Genomic DNA, 20,831 nt, shown 5'->3' with positions numbered 1-20,831 from the left:
CTCACAAGAGCTAGATTCGGTTTCCAGCTCTGCCACAGACTCTCTTCATAGATGCTATCACACTGAAAATAATAAATAATAATAGTTATGAGCACTTCTGCAAATTATTATCGTCTCTCTCTGCTTGTAAAAAGGGAATAAGAACAGTACTTTCCTCTCGGTGCATGTTTTTTTAATGTACCAGTATTGTAAGAAGACTAAAGATGTACAAGGCGGTGCTGCGCAGGGATCCTCTGGCGAGCTCAGCTACCTGAAGGGGCACATGGCATGTGAGCCCTGGTGCTTTGCCCAGCCCAGGTAGCCGTGTCTGAGGGACGTTTCACTTGGCTGTAACTACGAGGCACTGCTTTATGGCAGGTCGACACCGGTTAAGTGATAAAACAGCACATATCACAATGGAAATTAATTTTTGAGAAGGCTCAAGTAATAATGCCTCCTTCTGAAATTTTAAAGGATTGTGAAAAGAGTAATAGGAGGTGTTAAATTGGATGTTAAAGTGCTCACTTCAGTGTTTTTAGTTTAAAATATTTTCTGTGCTAGTAAATGAATGGGGGGGTCTGATGCCCTATGCTTCTTTGGACTATATGGCTAGGATTATTTTCCCTGATTCAAAGCGAACATATGAGCTAAGGAGGAAGAAAATTCCTGCTCGTTGAAGGGAAGGGTAGGGATTTACGATAATTATCACAAAGAAAAGCTTTGGGAATGACGATAGTTGTCTACTCCTGCACTATTAAACTTGAAAAGTTTTCGGGTAGGTGACACAAAAGGTTTAATTACCATAGACACTTCTCCCTGGCCTAGCTTTGCTTCTGTTAAAGAACACTATTTCAAAAAAAAGCACTCAGATTTTCCACTGGTTTCAGAGAGAACAACATCAGGCCAACAATGACTGCCTTTGAAATTTCTGCCCCAAAGCTCCCCATCTAGATCTCTATGGACTGCTACTTCCTACTTTACCTTCAGTAAAATAGTTTGTTCTAAAACTTTTCCTGCCTTCATCTCATACTAGATCATCTTCATTAAGAAAACATCATTTTATAAATGGCAGTGATGAGAAAAGTGCCAAGTGGATTTTCTAGTGAATTACCATCTCCGAAGAAAAACTAAATTGTAATAAAAAAAGGATCCCCGCTACTTTCCTGAAATTGAAGTTGATTTTTCTTTCCTTTGCTCACAAATGCTTCCTCAGCACTCGGAGTTTGGAATTCCCTTGCATTCATCGGTTTTGTTTGATTTATTTTCTCTTTGGATTTTTTTTGCAGATTGATGTAGAACAACTCCCTTTTTTGATTTCTGTTTGCTACAGGATATTGTCCACAGAGTCCATCAAAAGCTATTTGACTCTTAGTATCCTTGAAAACCAAGTGCTTAAGTAATAGACTACCTCTGGACTCTGGTGTCTAACTTTACTTATTTAGCTGTAATGCTATTATTTTTACCATTACTATTATTTTTCATAGATGTTAAGTTCACACAAAATCACTATGATATCTGCTTTCCTGCATAAGTTAGACCATTCAGCAATAGCCAGCTTATTCCTGCATTAGGCTCAGGGATTTATAACAGAATTGGAATATTCCTCTTAATAAGATATCCAGTCTTGACTTAAAGATCCCTAATTATGGAAAATTTACCACATCCCTTGGAAATCTGATTCACAGGATGATTACTCTCACTGTTATAAATGTGTCAGTTTGAACTTTGCCAGTTTCAGCATTTTTTTATTTATTATTCTAAGACCAGAGTCTAGTACTGTAATGTACCTTGAAACAGTGACTTTCTCCAAGGGGAAAAAAAAATAAGAAGTTGTCTTATTGCCAAGTACGCTATTTGTTGAGGAAGGTGGCATTCTGCAATAGGACTGGAATTCAAATTAAGCCTTATTGTGAATTTTAGACTACGGATGTGCCTATCTCTGACAGATAAATAAAATATTAGTCTACTATCTCAAGGCCTGAGAAAAGATATAACATGACATGATACCTGGCAGAGTAGAATTAAGTGAGGGACTGAGATGGGGAAGAGAAGCGATCTCACGTTCATTTTTTGAAGTTATGTGTGTTCGAATGCCTACTATTGACTGCATTCTCATTTTGCATTTAAATTGTATAGTATAACTTCAGTCAATTGGCATGGGAATGGTGGTCAGGGCTGAAGAGAGAGTGGAACTGATTCATATTCATCATAGGCCTAACATGCTGAGCAGTGTCTGGTCTTTAATTTTGTAAAGACTCCTCATGATATTTGATATTAGGCTACAAGTCACGGAATGTACTGTTGTAACTTGTACAACATCCTAAATAATTTTGAATTGGCTTGTGTTCAGTTCTTATGATTTTTCGGGCTTCCTTTTTTCTCATGTACATAAATTATTCTTCCCAATCCCATTAATGTTAAATATGCTTGCTGAGTTGTCTTCCAAGAACATTTTCTTTAAACAGAGTCTACCTGAGATAAATTACTTCTAAAAAAAAAAAAAAATTACAACACCTGAATAAAAGACCTTTGGGGCTTGCTGTCTTTGTATTATGATTTATTTGTTGATGTAAAAAGATCGCACTATGCAGCAGGTCTACTTTTCTCCCTCTTGTACTAGTACAGCTACTATTATCTGGTCACACACCGAGGAATCCCGCCACAAACAGCCGAGAGCAGAACCCTGACCAGTTTCCCATCCACCTCTTCAGATCCTGGTGCCAATCACAACACCTTGCAAAGACTCAGTTTCAGCTGGGATGACTTTTAAGAAGTGGGGAGACTGTTAGGAGTTTCAGTGCTTACTCCCACAGTAGCAGTGGCTGGAACCAGAAACACACCAGCTCTCCATCCATTCCTACCCCCTTTATCTACCACAATTGTCAAGGAATTTGCCCCTGCAAAAGCACGTTGGTCCTATCTCTGCACACCTATGGGATTTTATCCATACATAGGGACAGTAAGAGCATCCAACAGTTGTTGGCCAACATCAGCCACTCCAGACCCGGCAGAGCGGCAGTGCTGGGGATGGGGAATACCAGCCACCCGCAGCATCAGTGGAATAGCGTGCTACAAGCTTTCTTCTCCTCTTACATGAGAGAAAGCTGCTCCTTCCACAAAGAGAAACAATTCTTTCCCTGGAACTACCCCCTGGATTTTCAATCACGTCTCCTTGATTCCCCGAGGAAGCAAATATATAGGCATCATTTTCTAGCCAATGTTCTACTTTATTTTTTCAAGTTCCTTTTATATCATTCACTTTTGCCTCAATGAGGATACTGTGTGAGCTTCAGGAGTCAGGCTTTTGCAACTATAATTATTTTAGGATCACATTTATTTAGCCCAATGTAGAAGATAACAGGAACACACAGTTTCTGAATATGCAACTTCTGTGACAGACCGACCTTAAATACAGACTATGCATATGGTGATCTGAATATGTGCTAATCTCAGAGCTGAGCAGGTTTGGTTTTTTAATAAATGTGAATTAACATGATGCGCACTTTTTATATAGATCAGAGATGAGAGACTTTGTGGAAGAAGGTGGATTTAAGAAATACTTTTGGCAAACAGGGAAGCAGTTACAAGTGAAATATGTATTGAAAAGTTTTATCATGTATAGCTGCAGTAAATCTGGATGCGATCTGAACTCAGACAGGAAAAATCCCATGCCACATTTGCCACTGCTGATACACGGCTCAATTCAAACTGTTACGTTGCATGACACAAAACTGAGAAATGCCACTAGGTCTCACCGCTATGGCCACTACGGAGGCTGAAAGTTGCTGGAAAGTGGGGAAAATAAAGCCTGTGAACCCCTAGAGCTATTCTGCCCATCTCTAAGTCAGAACAAGATTATTTATTATTTCATAATTACTATTTTTCTATCTGGGGTAGTTTTAAACATCTCAAATAATAAGATTTGTAAATATAACCCCTATTCCTCTGTAGCTGCAGATTACTGTTATTGTCTTGTAGATGACTACCCAACCTGTAATGCCCAATGTACATACATAGAATCATAGAATATCTCAGTTGGAAGGGACGCAAAAAGATGGAGTTCAACTCCCTGCTCCTTACAGGGATATACCTAAATGTAAACCACAGGACTAAGAGCATAGTCCAGATGCTCCTTGAACTCTGACAGGCTTGGTGCCCTGACCACTTCCATCTGGAGCCTGTTCCAGTGACCGACCACCCTCTCAGTGAGGAACATTTTTCTAATGTCCAGTCTGAACTTCCACTGACACAGCTTCATTGCATTTCCTCGTGTCCTATCTCTGGTCACCAGAGAGAGGAGACCAGCACTTCCCACTACAGTTTTCACACATTCAAGTATAACCCCGTGCAGGGACTTTCTGGCTTTCTTTACAGGGGCTTTACTACTGTGGGGCCTCCTAAGTAACCTGAGTCCCCTCCGTGGGAGGAAGTAAGCTGTGGCTGACACCAGCAAATCAGCTTTGGAGTCCACATTGGACCCAGTTACTCCAGCCCTGGGCCACTTGGGAAACGGTTGCCGTCTCTCACCCATAAACTACTCTCAGAGTCTCCCCATCCACCAGGTCTCTGACAGAGGCTTTAAATGTCTTGTGGCTCCAGGTCATAATAAGTTTTCATGTATCTTATCAGATCAAGAAGGCTGGCCACGTATAATTGAGTATAGTCTGTTGTAATAGTTACGTCAGGTATTATTTAGAAATGTATTTAATCCCCTAAAGGAATCTGTCTCCACCTGAAGCAACTGGTATCGAAGAACCTGCTATCAGGAAATGATATCCTTTAAGAATGTGTAAGTTGTTTCACTCTAAGGGTATTTAACTTTATAAAATAAGGGTATCTTAGAGAACTGCAAAGGAAGGAAAGAGTGAGATGGAAAAATTGAGCAGACTGCACGTTATTAATTTTTAGGAGATACTTTTCATGCTGTCCTCACCCATCCAAAAGAATGTAGGTGTGGAGAACTAAAGGCTCTTTCACCTAGAAGATTAGATTAGAAGTTAAATCCTTAAATTATAACTGAAAATGATATAATATATTTCTCTACAAGGTGTAGAAGCAGTATAAAAGCTGTAAACTATAATCCTGTCCATTTGTAATGCAGCCATTAAAATACAGTTGGGCTCCTTTTCTTTTCCTCTCAAGTGACTGCATAAATTACACAGCAACAAAGGCATTGTCTCGATTTTTTTTTTAATCTTATCGTTGGTGAATTTCCATTAAATGTTCCTTCCTTAGTTACAGGAAGAAGCTTGGCTGCCTTTTGCTGCCAGCTACACCATTAGGGTCTGCAATTCTTTTACCGGCTGAAGATGTTTCTTCATCTTCTTGATACATTCTCTCTTCTGATACATAAGGAGAACAGAGTCTCCACCTAAAGAGACAGAGAGGGACTGGATGGACAGGGTGAGGGAACTTCTGTCTCTTTTTTTTTTTTTTTGTTGCGGGCAAATCTTCTACCATTAATCACAGAAGAAAGAGATGGAAAAGTTCTAACAGATCATCCAGCCCAACTCCTCCTCAGTGCAAGACGATTCCCTGTGCTACACTTCATATTTTTGCTCCGAAAAAAATTTGAAGAGTTTGCATTAGTTCCCATATGAGCTTATTTCAGAGCACTGTTTCATGCTATAACTTCCACTCCGGGAATCCTAAATAATTTCTGTCCATCCTTTCCATTTTACCTGCCAGATATTTGTAGGGTGTTATGTTTTCCCCTAGGCCACTGTGTCGCCAGTTTTTCTCTCAATGGTATAGGTAGGGCTGTTAGACCCATCTACAGTTATGGCTGCCCATCGCTTCTTGTTATAAAGCCTTGCTTCATGTTGCTAAGTTGAACTTTGGTCATTTGGACAGAATTTTTACTCTCTACATGAATGCCTTCAGCTTATTTCTTTGGAGAGTATTGAACAGCAAAAGTCAGCCTTCTCTGAGACTGGGATTAAGGGGAGAAAGTCTACCGCAAGAGAGAAAAAAATACATTCCTTTCTCTTGAGAAGTTGTAGCAAACACATGCCTTGCAGCACACACTTGACTTTTGGTTTCTGGGGAGGATGACCCCCATCCCTAGGCCTATGCTATTTGCCATCCCATGACATCCCTGTCAAACTATGCAAAAAAAAAAAAATAATAATCCACTACTTGCACAGGTTTAACAGACCCTTGTTATGCTGATTACATTCTTCAAAATTTCTACCTCAATTCAGCAAGCTCAACAACAGTAGAGCTCTGACACAATTGGGCCTCCCCTTGCATGACTGAGCTTACTTTAAGAGGTCTGAAAGGGTAGAAAATGCCTTTATAATTTTTGTCCCAGCTGTTCATGCCTTTGTGGGCCTGAATATCATGCATGAGAGCAGGAAATTGGGCTTTTCTGTGTTCTCAGCATTCCCTTTGCTAAGATGTTTGTAGGAGATAAAGAAGAGTGATCCACTAATGTGGAGAGATGAGGATGATGGGAAGTGCTAAGAGAAGACTAAAAGAAAGAAGAGGTATGAGCAAAAAGGGAGGCTTAAGGAGCAAAGATTACGGGCAAACAGAAGAAGCCTCAGGTAGAGGATGGGGGAGAGGGTAAGAGATAGCTCGACAGGAGCTGTGGCAAGCAGAAGACCAAAACAGGGATCAGACAAGAGGAGGTAAACATGAGCCAGGATGTGAGTATGGAAAAATGCATTGTTGATGGATCATACAGCTACAGGCTGTATCATCATGAATATTCTCAAAGGGACTGAATTAAAATTGCGCAGGCATTTCCTACCACTTGAATGCTTGATTTTGCAACCTGAACATTCTTTTAACATAAATTTTTAAATGTAACTCTCTGTAGATATACAGTCCAGAGTTATTCATTTGGATTGTGTTGTATACATATAATCACGCTTAGCTTCTTTGTATGGAGATGCAATGGTACAACTTGCTCCAGGCTTAAGCCTTAAGCTCTTTTCACGTGTCTGTAGCCTCAGTCTTATTTGATCAGCATGTAATCACTTTTGTCACTCTTCTCTGAATTCCTTCTAAATTACTAAGGAGGTGCCCAAGACTGAATATAATAATTTGTCCATGGTCAGACCAGAGCTATAGGGAAATAATCTTACACTATACATCCCCTTGCATAGTTGATACTTCCGTCAGTTACACTCTTTTGCTGCCATGCTACACTACAAATTCGCATCTAATTATATGTTCTGTATCATACCTCTGTTTCATTAGTACTTCCCTAGGCTTCTCCCTGCTGCCATGTGTGTTTCTACATGGAAAACAATCCTGTGTGTGTGAAGGTGGGGTGGGGGTGGAAGTAAACAGAAGAATACAAATAACAATTCAGAGGAAGCAGTAGAAGTTGATCTACTGTTCCAGAAGCTGTTCTACTGGTTGAATCTACTAGTGGTTCCACCACTCTCCCAGTCGAAAAGGAAGTCTAGAGGATTAGAAAACCAGTCTGGTTTAAAGGGAAATTTAATCTTCTGTAAAGATGATAATAATATAAAATACTCCTCAATTTTTTTTCCAGCATGTATGTATCTAAAGCTGTCTACCTGCTTATACAAAGAAATAGAATGATGATAGCAGAGACAATAAATGAGTTACGAAGTATACAAATTTGGGATGGAGAGCAAAAGAATTCATGAAGAAAATGGGTCAGCACAGTTAAAAGGTAACAAAAAGAATGTCTCAGGAGTATTGAGGGCAAACGGAATCAGAATGACAGTGTTGATTGATTACTAACAAAATTTGACCAATGAAGAAAGAGCAAAAGTGCTAAATAAGTGTGTATGGTTTATGTTGGAGGGAAAACTATGTGATAGTATTATATATTAATGGAATACTTTCTACTTTAAGAGTGAGGAAGAATGAAGATAAACAGAGCTACTAGAATTAGACATTTTAAAATCAGCAAGTCCAAATAACATGTATATAAAAACTTGTAAAGAGTTGGCTAGGAAACACTGAGAAAAAAGAGAAGACTAAAATAAAGCTAATGCTGTACTAGCAAACCAGGCAACTCTGATTTTACTGAGTCTTTGCAACCACCAGATATCCTGGCCTGCTGCTTATAACGCTTCTAGCGATTTTTTGGGTGGGATATAAAAGTTATACATTTTAGATGGTGCAAAGATTGGAAGGAAGACAAATAACACAGAAGATGGGCCACTGGTACAGAATGACCTAGTAAGCTAGTTGTGGTGAACCAAAATGTTTCAGGATGGGAAAATGCAATGTTGTGAACACAAGGACAAGGAAAGTAATCCGTAAAGAATTGAGGTCACGGTCTGAAAAAGTCTTAGATGGTTGAGTTGGATAGTCAGCTTAATATGAGTTGGGACAGCAATGTTGTAGTCAAAAAGCCATTTTGGAAATCTTTGTTTGCCAAGGTTAAATTACCACTGCACTGGAATTACTGTGTCCAGGTCTGCTGCTCATGATTTAGTGGAGAGAAGAGCTCAGAGTTCCTAGCAGATTAAGATATATGGGAGAACATAAAGGGTCTGATTTGATAGAAATACATATATACAGATGAGAACAAAATTTGATAATAAAGGGTTTCTCAGTCTAGCAGACATAACACGATCTAATGACTGGAAGGAGAGGCTAAACAAATTCCATGAGAAATATGGAACACGTTTTTAACATTAGAACAAAGCGCCAAGTGTTGTGGTATAGCTTCTATCGCAGGAATTACTTTTATCGGGGTTGGACGCTTTACTAAACCACAGCTGTTGGAGATGAGGCAAGAATTAAATCAGAAAAAATACTTAAGACCATGTTGCTGTTGTATATTAGATAATCACTTATTTAATGCTGTTCTTAAATTCTAGGAATATTTTACCCTAGATGTACAAATTTGAATATTTCCAGTTTTAACATTTATGGGTGATTTCTGCTTTTCTGTCTCTGACTCCAGAAAGTAGCAATAGAGAATACTTGTATACTTGTGACAGCTCTGAGATGCAATCAGTAAAACACCCTAATATAGGTATGATTCAGGCATATATCAGAAGGATTTTCCCAGTCCTTATGAGGCTGGGTAGAGCTAAAAATTTGAAATCAAGTCAAGACTTTTTTTTAATTTTTATTGTGTGCCTCTAGAGTTTCTGAGTTTCTGATTGCTGCCTGTTGTAGTTGCATGATCGCTTTTTCACATTTAAAATGTTTTCCTTTCCCACATATGAAAAAAATGTACTGGCTGAACTTCCAGTAGTTCAGGAAAACTGATGAGACTAAGCTTATCTGTAAATTTAAGTCCATATATGCTCCTGGGATGAAAATGCCCATAATTATACAGGAAGTACATTCACATAAACAAAGCAAACACATTGAAAATGTATTGAGAAATGTTTACATTTACTCTTTGAGGTATAATAATATTAGCTACCATGATTATAGGCAAACTCACATGTTATTCTCTTAATAAGCACATATACATAATTTGATACCCAGCAAATAGCATCAGGAACCCTTTCAAAAGTCTCTTTACCACGGGGTCACGTATATCAGACAGGCACATCACAGTGCTCCTCTGTGAAACCCTGATCAGATATTTCTTTCTGTGAGATGAAAACTATCTCAGTGTCTCTTTCTTGTGTCTGTAGCAAGTCCTCGTACTTTTAGATCGTACCAAAAAAAACTTGTAAGATTTTAAATAACACAAATTAGAGTAAGTCTAACCAATTCTCTACCCAGTTCAAGTTTTGCTATCCAGTTAAATAAGATACAAGCTAAAACGTTAGTGGCAGCAATGTACTGTATTTGACAAATGTAGGAATGTTCATATCAGCAGGACACCACAAATGTGCCCGTTCCAGGACATTTCTAGGAAACAAGAACACAATAGGAGGCTGACGATCCATTTGAATTAACCTATGTGAAGCATACGCAACAAACCAGTTATTCAACATGCTGTTGCTGTTTTCTTTGACGTTGGATGCTGCATGGCCCTTAATATCCTGCGCACTCCTGAGTGCAGATATCTGTACCTCCCCTCTGAAAGACTGAGTGCGAATCCTGCTGGGGTGGGGCACCAGAGATAAAGATATTGCAACTTGAAAACGGTGATAGCTACTGCGCTGGCGTCACACACTTGAGATGAGTGTCCAAAAGCAATTTATCAACCCTTTGCTCTTCATGCTTAAAAATATTTTAAGATGCTGTGATTAGACTCAGCTGTTCATGCCCCAGATCTTTTAGGATCATGGTTGTAAAACGGTTCTGGAGGACATTCAAGCATCGCTAATTTATAGGTGTAAACGGTGGGGGCCACCAGCTGCTGGGCTGCTGTTTTTCTTTACAGAGGCAGATCCCAAGATGACCATGTTGAGGTTTGTGCTTTTCTCCCAGTCTTCAGAAGCATGTGGCACATGACCACTGACCAAGGACTTTGCAAGTCTGGGCCCTCCTGCGCTAACAGCCACTGGCCAGCTTCCTGCAAATCCTGAACAGAGCAGAATCAGCACCTCACAACTGTATCTCTCATGAAGGCCTTTACAAACTCATTCCAGTATCCCATGGAGGTGGTGAGATCCAACCTTTGCCCATAAGGAACCCAAGGCAAAGACCTAAATTTAGCCCTTTCACTCCCAGACCCAGGTTATCACCCTCCCAGCACAGAGGGAAGTCCACAAACACACAAGCCTTCCCCAATTCCTACTCAGAAGCTGATGAGTGCTGGGTGGAACTGGCCACACAGCGGGTGCGGCCAAGGCACCGACACAAAAGAAGCTGATTCAGCTCATTCCCAGATAATTTTCACTGTCTTTCCCTGCTGGAATTTGTGGGAGGGTTGCAGCGGCAACGGCAGCAGCAGCATCAGATCTTCCTCCAGCTCGCCGGTTTGCAGCGAGTAGCAAAGGGAGAGTGGTAACTCCTGCACCGGTGGGAGTGGTTTGGGGAGCTCTGCAGGAAGGATAAGTGTTGGAGCTGTGTCGGGAATGCTGGCCTCCCCCCATGCTACGGTTACTCAGCTATTTCACAACTCTTCCTAATGGTCTTGTCTCCTGAGGTTGGAGCGAGGCTTGCAGCTACTTAGTGACCAGTCTAAATAGCAGTCTTGCACAGCTACAAATTAGATTAGAGGAGGCTCTGAAATGCTGACAGATCTGTGCCTATGGTCTCCAAGATTGGCCCTGACCGTTTGGGGAATAAGTGACTGTGAATAATAATCTCTGGGAAAAATCAGTGCCAAAATTCCTACTGTTCATCTCTGTCGAGCAACCAGTTTCCAAGTTTTCTTCTACTCGGGTCTTTGGAAATCTATGGGGAGCCCTGATGTCTGAGAGTCATCTGCAAGAAGGAAAACCACAATGAAGGCAGAAGTTAGGGCTAGATGGTACATAGCACGCATATGAAGATGCATTTGAGTGGTTAATAGAGGAAGGTTAAGTCAAAAAGAAGGGGGTTAGAGGAAGCCATTGGTTATGATAGCTCTGTACTCTTAAATGCTGAAAACAGGAGGTTTGACAAACTCTTAATCCGATCTATTTCTGTAAGTTGAGAGAAGATGTATCAACACAGTGGATAAAGCAGGTAAAAATGTGGCATGAAAATCAGACATGAAGAAGAAGTGTAAACAAATGTAAGAGCAAAGTCCAGTATTTTGTGAGGCAGCTTCCTGAGGCAGGTAACAGGGAACATTATTTATGCAGTTCTTGTTTCTGTTCTTCTCGTTCTTTTGTACTTCTGTGCAGCAGAGGTTATCACGCTGTGCTTACAGACTCAAACGCTTTGACTCCTTTTTTCTTCTCGGTGCTGAACTGCAGTAAAAAAACCCAGTTAATAATGTGTCTTTTCCTTCGCATTGCTTGTCCATGTAAGCAGCTGTTACAGTTGCTAAGGGATTGCTGTATGACTTTGAACGGGAGATTATTTACATACTCTTAAGCAGAAGTAGGTCTGAAGGAATATTGTTATTACTAAATGGTGACCTGCATGTCAGCAAAACTTAGTAATACTATGTTATATAGCACATCTATACGTCCCTAGATAGTCCTGCAGTGACTGCGCAGACCTTTTTAGTTGACAACTTTCTCAGTTCAAAAAGTTTGCAATTATCAGAGAAGCAAAGCTTCAGTATATGAAGACCTGTCAGTCCAGTCTAGCAGGAGTAAATGCATTAAATTATTTACGAGTAAACCCCGCTTCCTTCTGAAACAGGGGTGTGAGAATTGTTCCCAGAGGGAGTTTGTTTTCTAATTCCATTACTTCAGTTAACATTAGTATATTGTCTCACATAAAACAGTAATTTACTGTATTTATTGCCTTCATTGTTTGTGAGGAGTTGTAACTTAGCTTTTTGTTTTGCTTTAAGCAGGTTGTGAGACAAAATATGCTTTTCGCCTTTTTAATGACAAAGAGCTGGTTGAAACACACACATTGTTTGAAGTAAGTCACAATTTATATTTGACATTTAAACAATTCAAATTTTTTTAATTTTCTTAAGATAGTTGCCCAGACAAACAAATAAAAGCAGAAAAGCCTGGAAACAAATGTGCCACTGAATGTGCCACTGTGCCAGCATGGCACTGATCAGATATCTGTATCTGTTCAGTGGAAGCGTTGTCCATTTTGTCCTTTGTGTTTGCGATCCCCCTCCACCGCCTGTGTACACGAATCCCTTTTGGGCTGGTGTGCTCCATGGCGGACACCCCTGGCTCCGGAATGCCCAGCCATCCCAGGAACCTCATCCTCAGCAAGGACCGAGGTGCCAAATACCTTCAATCTCCAGTGCCTTCAAGTTGGAGCAAAAGTAACTACTGTACTCCCTGGAAAACCACAAGGAACTAGAAACATGCATTCAGTCAGCACCACCCAAGCCCCTTCTATTGCGCATAGGTCTGAGACTGGTTAACTACTGCTGTAGAGATGGCAGAGGCCTGGAATGAAACCTGGCGGCACAGTGACGTGCTTGTGGTTTTTGTGCCACCCACAGCTGAAGTTTCATGCTGTGGCACATTTCTGTTGGCAGTCAGATGCTGGAAGCCTAGGAGGAGCTGGTCTGTGAGCCACAGGGATGGCTGGGAAGCTGTCCTCCTGGCACCTTGGTCACCTGTGTTGGAGCTCCAGCGGAGCGGGCACACCATGGACACTGGCCACCAGCACAGGAAGGGGTGTCAATCTGCTGACATTGGTGCCCAAATGGGCACTCAGTCTGTGAAGCACCTCACACCCATGTGTGAGAGGTGTAAGTTCTGTCTCCATCAAACAGGCACTGCCCCGCAATGCCACACGCAGTGTCCCGTGAGTGCCCCAGGCAGCTGCAGACCTGCTCTCACCGCAGCAAAGGGATGCCCAAGCTGACTTCTCGGTTATTCCTCACTTAGATTTCCCGCTGTGAGCTTGCTTGATGCAGGTGTCCTGGCTTAGAAGCTGTTGTGGTGAGAAAAGCTGTGCAAACCTTACCTTTGGCTCCTTCAGAGGGGTCAATTACTTCAACTTGCTTTGGCTTGAATGCAAACGAAGATGTTCAAGATGCTGTCATAAGTTTGCTCTCATCTTAAAGGAATGGTTTCTTTTGCTGTTCAAATATTCCCCTCAGTCCCACTCCCACCTGCCTATCTATCATATTCAAGATTAAATGCAGAGTGTAACAGCCACTAACCTAGTTAGTGCCTGCAGATTTGTCTTGCCCTGGGAATAGTTATTAGCTTGGCTCCATTTGAAAGATTATAACGTGGTGTCTCAGCAGGCAGAATCCTTCCTAGGATCTTCTCATTAAAGCCCAAGTAATAACAGCCAGTATAAAAAAGTGACTCTGTACTATTTAGTGACATTGCTGCCCAGGCTTGCAACAGAGGCTACAACTAATGATTGATTATTTCTTACCATTAGGAAGGAAATCCTTTATTTTTAGGACCTCTAGTAAATTAGACTAGAGTGACTTTTGCCATGAGAAGTCTGAGGATGAAGTATGCTGTGCTTATTTCAGTAATTTTCAAAGTCTTGAAAGACTTTCTTCCAATTTCGACACATAAATCAAAGAAAACAAATCACAAAAAGCTTCTTCTTGCTTTAACAAAAAAAAAGGAAAAGAAAAAACGCAAAGCAGAAATCAGTTTTCTATGAATAGTGAGAAGTGATTTTGAAACTTGAATTGTTGATCGGCAAATATGTCTAAACTAAAAGAAATGATAATAATCCCTGGGCACTTGCTTGGACAGATATTTTATGTTTATATTAGTGATATGTGAACCTCAAATACTTATGAAGCATAGGTAAGCACTAGAGTTTGAAAGCTAACAGAATAACTCCAACCTTTGACCAGTTGTAGTGTCTCTACTTCAAAAAGTATTTAAATGAATGATGAAAGGCTCAGAAATTATCCAGGAGGAAAGATGAAGAAAATTTGGTCTACTTGCATTATGGGAAAGAAGGGTAATTGGTGATGAGACTGTGGTCTGTAAGTGCATACATGGAGGAGAGGGTCTCATTTGGCTAAAATAAATCAGTAAAATAAAATAATAATAAAAAAATTAAAATAAAACAAAATAGAAGTGGAAGTTGAAGTTGTACTAAATCAGGTTAGGGACATTTTTAATAGTGATGGTAATTAAACAGTGGAACAACTTACCTAGGAGTGCAGTGAATCCTTCATAACTGGAAGTCTTTAAATCAAGGCAGACATCTTTAGAAAGATATACTATCTTCACACGGCAGTTATAGCCTTGGCACAGCCGGTAGTGAGCGTTCTGTGGCCAGAATTGTGCAGGAAGGCAAACCAGAGTTTGTCGTGGCTCCTTCTGGCTTCAAGCTCTATCTTTGTGAGATATACTTTCCCTATTTTTAACATTTATTTAGCAAGCACCATTACAGTTACATGACATATGAAGGCAAAGCTCAGGACTAAAGTTTTAAAGGAGAAAGGTGGGGAGATCATGTGTAATCACGTAACTCTGGGTGTGTGTTCATATCACACAAATAACATCCCCAGTTGCATAAACTAAGAGGCTGGGCTTCTTCAGCATTAGGGATGAAGAGAGAAACTCCTTCAAAGGGCAGCTGATGGTAGTCATCGCTCTCTCCATCGCCCACACATGTGGCTCTGGAGACATGCCTCCAAAGGTTGGCTGTTACTTCATGACAAAGTCCCCATCAAAAAATGAAGTCTCATCCTTTCCCCTGTCCCAGACAGTGTATTTTTGAAATGGCAATTAGTAAAAGAGATAAAAAAGGTCATTTTCAACTGGATCAGTTCGCTTTTATGGCTTACAGTGCAGGTGCGTGAGTTTTGGCACAGCACGAGCAAAGGGATAAGGACACATGGCCAGGAGAAGGACAGCATGGTAGGTCCAGTCTTTGGGCAGCAGCCCAGACTTGGACGGTCACATGCAGGTCCAGAAACTTGGCTCAGGCCTGGAGGTGTGATCATGATTTCTCTTCACATCTGTGGACTAGGTAGGGGTACAGGGCCATGCTCTTCCCACTAACTTCAGATTCTCTATCAGGCCATAAAAAAGCATAGCCTGCCAGCTTCATTTTCCGGTGGTCATCAGAGAATATCTTGTTTTGCTTTTTGAGTTTCCTAAAGCACCCTGTGATCTGGGAACTTCCTGCAGTTCGAAAGGGCTGGCTGAGTGGAAAGGAGGTGAGAGACAAATGTGGCCTTCATTGTTATCATATCATTTCCTGTACTTAAGATGTACCTCCATCAGGAATTAAAATAAAACTCCTCCTTCTCTGAAGAAGCTGATAGCAATATTTGTCTGGAAGTTTTAGAACAGATAAGATTCTTGAGGTTTCTGTGTCTTCTATGTCCATAAAGAGATGCAAGTGCCATCTCTCAATTGAAATTAATGAGAATTAGGCACCCAAATATCTTTGTGGATTTGAGCCCTCATGTTCTAATTACTGTGGCAATTAAACATGCTGAAAAACAGGTTCAGCTGCAGGAACCTTGTCTACACTAAGGCCTGGTGAAATATTTATGTAAATTTTCTTTCTAGACATGGCTTGAGTTTGCACTGGTGACTGTGCAAAACCTCTCTGATTGTACAGCCCTGAAACCAAACCTGTGAGCTTGGCTTAGAAAAGGTTATAAGATACATATTCATGAATTGTGTGCCTTGCTTCAGCAAAACAAGAGAGTTAAAAACAAAATAATAAAAGATAAAAATAATCAACTCTTATATAACGCAAACAGTACAATATAGAAGAAGCTGTGTTTTTCCCAAATCGCTTCTGTAGTAGCTGATCTCCTCACTGTACTGATTTCTGAAGGCCACAGGACTACATACCCAGAATCTCCTATAATAGCATATGCATCTACATCTACGTAAATATCTAAATCCCTTTGTATTTCTTTCCTAGAGAAAGAAGAATATAAAATTACTGCTTGTTTAATTTGCAATCTCTTAACTGTTTGGGGCCAATATAATTACCAATATAATTCTTATGCATATACACACTACTGAAGCACTAATGTTAAAGGAGACACCTTCATTCTGAATTTTCTAACTTCAAAGTAATGAAATCCTTAACTTCAATACCACAATAATGTACTTTTCAATGTTAAGTACCTAGTCCTAGTGTCAGTGCATAGAAAAACCTTGGCTAAAAAAGCCCAATTAGGTCATGTAAATGAAGTGCGTTTTCAGCCAGTCCTACTGGGAAAACCAGCTTTGTCTGAATGGTTGTAATTACAGAGTTGATGGGGAAGGGGGAAAACAAATTTGCTATGCATGAGCCCTTCCCAAGTAGCCTTTTTTTCTTCTAAAGCTTGCACATCTCCAATAATGGCATTAGGGAGGAAGGGAAAAAAGGACTTTCTCCTTCCACAGATCATGTTAAAACACATCTCTTCAAGAGTCTGAATGATACTTGAAGGTTGCTATAGGGGAGATGCTACTTTCTCTGATGCATCCTTTTGGTTACTTCTCTCTGCTTGACAGCCTCATTGGGCTGCTTGTCATTATTACCAACTTAGGTGTACACGTCTCCCTAAAAGCTACCCTTCATAGCTTATTTCAGGCAGGCACTTCCGTTTTCATACTTGGGTCCCTTCTTTTGGTTCACACCCTCAGCTAGGCCTGCGAAAGTCAAATCAAAAAGTGACGTGCAGAATTCCAAAAAGGGGGCTTTTTCTAGACTTTCCAAGGTGTCACTCTCTTTCCTCTGTGCCTGCTGCTGAGAACACACACCCCATTGATGGTTGGGATTCACTCTGTCGCGTCACCTGCATTCACCAAAAGCCAGGGGTTCATTTTTCAGTGCACTGAATTTACTCATCTGAATTTGCATCACAGTGTGTAGCTCGCTCGCTGCATCTCTGGATGGCTAGTTGGGCTGTCTCTGACAAGAAGAAATAGGGCACCAGTACAATTACCTCCAGGGATGCTTCCTATGTGCAAGCCATTCTGGCTTCTGTGACTAAGGGCTCATGAAGGTCACATAGCCCTTTCTTAGATATCTCTTTCAAATTCTCTGTATTTGTTTTTAGTGCTTTGATTCCTAAATAGTCCAAATTGTTTTCTGCCCATACCCTACACAACAGTCATTCAAAAAGATGCCTCTTTCCACAAATATAAAGCTATTAATCACAAATGTTCTATTTACAAGTCACTGTATGAGTGACTCTTTCTTATGTTAGTCATAGTGTAGTTCATAGCTTTATTTCCTTTAGTTAAAACAGCTAATGATCCTCAGTTCAATGTGTATATTAATGTCAATAATATCAGTCTATTTTGCAATGTTAAAGCACTAAGGGGGAAGGGATTGGTCAGGGATGAGTTACTTGGTTTGAGTTGTTTTTTTGTTTTGGTTTGGGTTTTTTTTTTGTTCCATTGATGTGTACACTGAGTGGAAAAACATAATATAACATATATAGCAAAATTGCCAAAACTATCCAGGTTTTCACCAGCCTATTAAGGGTATTTCTGGCCATTGTTAAATAAGAAGTCTAACACATAAATATTTTAGTATGTCATAAGGTAACTGTCTGTTTTATGTGAGCAATGAAAGGAGATAAAAGCAGTGGAGTCAGGAAGGAGGGGGGAAAAAAAGTAGTAGTAAAGAGTATTTTTTGCCCTCTGTGGGATCAGTTTGTCCAGGCATTGCAGTAGACAAGGACACACGTGTTTTCTGGGTCATGATCTGCACTTCACCACATCAAGATCCCAAGTCTAAACGAACGCTGATCCATCAGCATTATTTTTGCCTGATTCATGCTGTGCTCAGTAAAACCTTGTGTATGGGCACGTGATCCAGCTCCTGAAGAGTGAGAGGTATGAACAGAAAGGAGGTTTAAATGACCTAAGGCTGCTGCCACTTGTGTAGGTTGATGTGCTCTTCCCAAAAGGAAGAGCAATCCTCTTTCAAGACTGATAACCACCGAGGAGAATTAAGCAAGCTCTTGAATAAGTTTAAAGGATGCTTACAGTTGTTTCATGTTTTTCAACAAAGACGGTGGCACTGCCATTTCACAACTAAAGGATGTGTTTTATATTAATCTTGGTGTCAACAAGCCTTAGTGTTAACCAAGGTGGCATTCTTCTTAGGTTACCTGTTTTCAAAGACTAAGCATTACAAGAGGTATCATATTTAAATTTCAGACTTGTGGATGTGTGTTTATTCTTACGCAGAGGTCAGACAGAAAGCAGGTCAGGGCGCTCTTACTCACATTAGAAAGCTCCTTCGAGTTGTTTCAGTTCAGGAGCAAGTTATAGCAGTTGAGTAGACTACTGGAGAACTATGAAGTCTCCAAATGGAGGAACTGGGTCCTGAGCAACTGGCTGTTGGTGGCCCTTCTTGAGCAGGGGGGTTGGGCAAGATGACCACCAGAGGTCCCTTCCGGCCTCAGTCATTCTGTGATTCTCTTGATTCTGTGAACACGCTGACCTTTCTTCCTTTTGCTCTAAAAATCCTCCAGTCCAAGTTCAGGAGGCAAGGGAAATTTTTGCCTATTAGTAATCACTCCTGGCACGCAGTGGTTCATAAGATCATGTCTTTGCAAGATGGACTTGTTCATGATAGAGTGGATAAGGCCGGATTAAGGTCAAGCCCTTCCTTACACAAAGCATTGTGTGCTTTGAAAGTTAGATATATTAGTTTGGTTGAATGAAGTTATTTGCGTGTCCTTGTGTTTGTGCTTGAAAGAGCTTCATAGGAGGCTGGTAGAGACCACTAAAGACCATGTGTTACGTTGCCGTGATTACCTTCATTGTGTGACTTTCCCTCCACTTGTAATTGGAAATAGTGACAGTATCTTGGTAATTTTACCAATGCATTGTGTGTCTGAGACTCCCAGGTACTTTTATTGCACCTCCTGGGCCATATATTGTGGGTATGGATTTGATGTTCACAGTGGAATGGAAACTGCACTTTTTTTGCAAAGTGAAATATATATATATACATATATATATATGAATGAAAGATATTTCCTTTTCCTAAACTTAATCTGAGACCTCGCATCAGTATCTATGTAAATAAATCTTTTCTGCAATAAAAACATGTTACTTGTAGTCTGTCACATTAAAATAAAGATTTGAGCACAGTGAGAAGTCATAAATGGAAAAGAAAAAAAGCATTTACAAGAAATCAAATGAAAGAAAACTCGTTCTGAGCCAAACACCTCAATAGTACACAACTGTTCCTTTATATTAGAAGATACTGTAGTGAGTTCTAATATTGTTATGTCCAGAACACCGCAATTTCATAGCAACGAACTTTAGGAATAAGTCTAAAAAGTATCTGCATATAGGACCAAATGTAAAGATTACTAAACTCGTGTATAGCTTTTTTTCTGTTGACTTCAATGCACTTTGAACCAACCCAGATTAACCTGCCCAGAAATGCTGGAAATGCTGGAAGGAAGACGACTATGGAACTGTGGCAGGGAGAGGCAGTGGCTCTATCTGGCAGAGGGTGACGACAGGACAGGGGGCTCAGGTTGTTTTGATTTGCTGAACGTGAGGTTGAGATGCGGGAAGAAACGCTGCCATCTCTTTTATTGATATTTGTTGGGAGACGCTCATTATATATTACTCCATATGTATGTGTATGTGCATGTGAGGTTTTTCAGAGCTTTGGATGAATGCCTTTTACATAGCATTTTTAAGATCAAAATCTATACAATTATGTGGATTCCTGCATGTAAATGATTTCAGGGAGTCTGGTGTTTTAGCATTTTTAATTTTCTAGTAGATTTTACGATAGCGTAAAGTGATAAATTATCTTTTGCGGCTGCCAGAGTTATTTAACTATCTGCAGACACGCCATTAGCAGGAGCAGTCTGTGCCCGGTCGGTGTTCCTCATCCCTTCCCGGGAGACCGCTCGGAGGGATGAGGGTTTCCAGGCATTTTTTTGTGCAAGGCCCTTTTGCCAGCAGTGTCACCGGGGTGCTGGGGAGCCCCGGCCAGCCGCGCTACGGTCGGGAGGACATTTTACTACCACGCAGTGGAGAAAGCTACCAAACAAGCATGGGATATTATTGACTTTCCATCACTACTGGCCTGTGTTAAAACCAGTGACATAGAAGAGAAAGGTTCCATTTCCCATTACCAGATATCCAATCCCCCTAGAAAACATCTGTTGAATCTGGGATGATGCCATGGTATTAGCTCTTCTGTTGCATGCTGTTTCATTGGCTGTTCTCAGCGCTGCCCTGTCTATCACGACGCATAATCTCTTTTCAGAGACATTTCAACCACATCGTTAGGGTCCCCGGTCCCGTTTCTTTGAAAATCGGCGGTAGTTTTTTTGCCTTTGGCGCATAACTTGAAGTTCAGAAACTTGACTCTGCGCAGGGTGTAAGAAAGGGAACAAAAGTTTCCCGATGATTTCATGTGACAAAAGTTGTGCAAGGAAAAGAAGTGGGTCTGCAGAAATCCTGCAAGTTGCCGTGTTTATATTCCCAAGAAACTCACACGGG

This window comes from Larus michahellis, chromosome 2 (assembly GCF_964199755.1).
Source record: "Larus michahellis chromosome 2, bLarMic1.1, whole genome shotgun sequence".
Lineage (NCBI taxonomy): Eukaryota > Metazoa > Chordata > Aves > Charadriiformes > Laridae > Larus > Larus michahellis.
Note: the sequence above shows the minus strand (reverse complement) of the source record.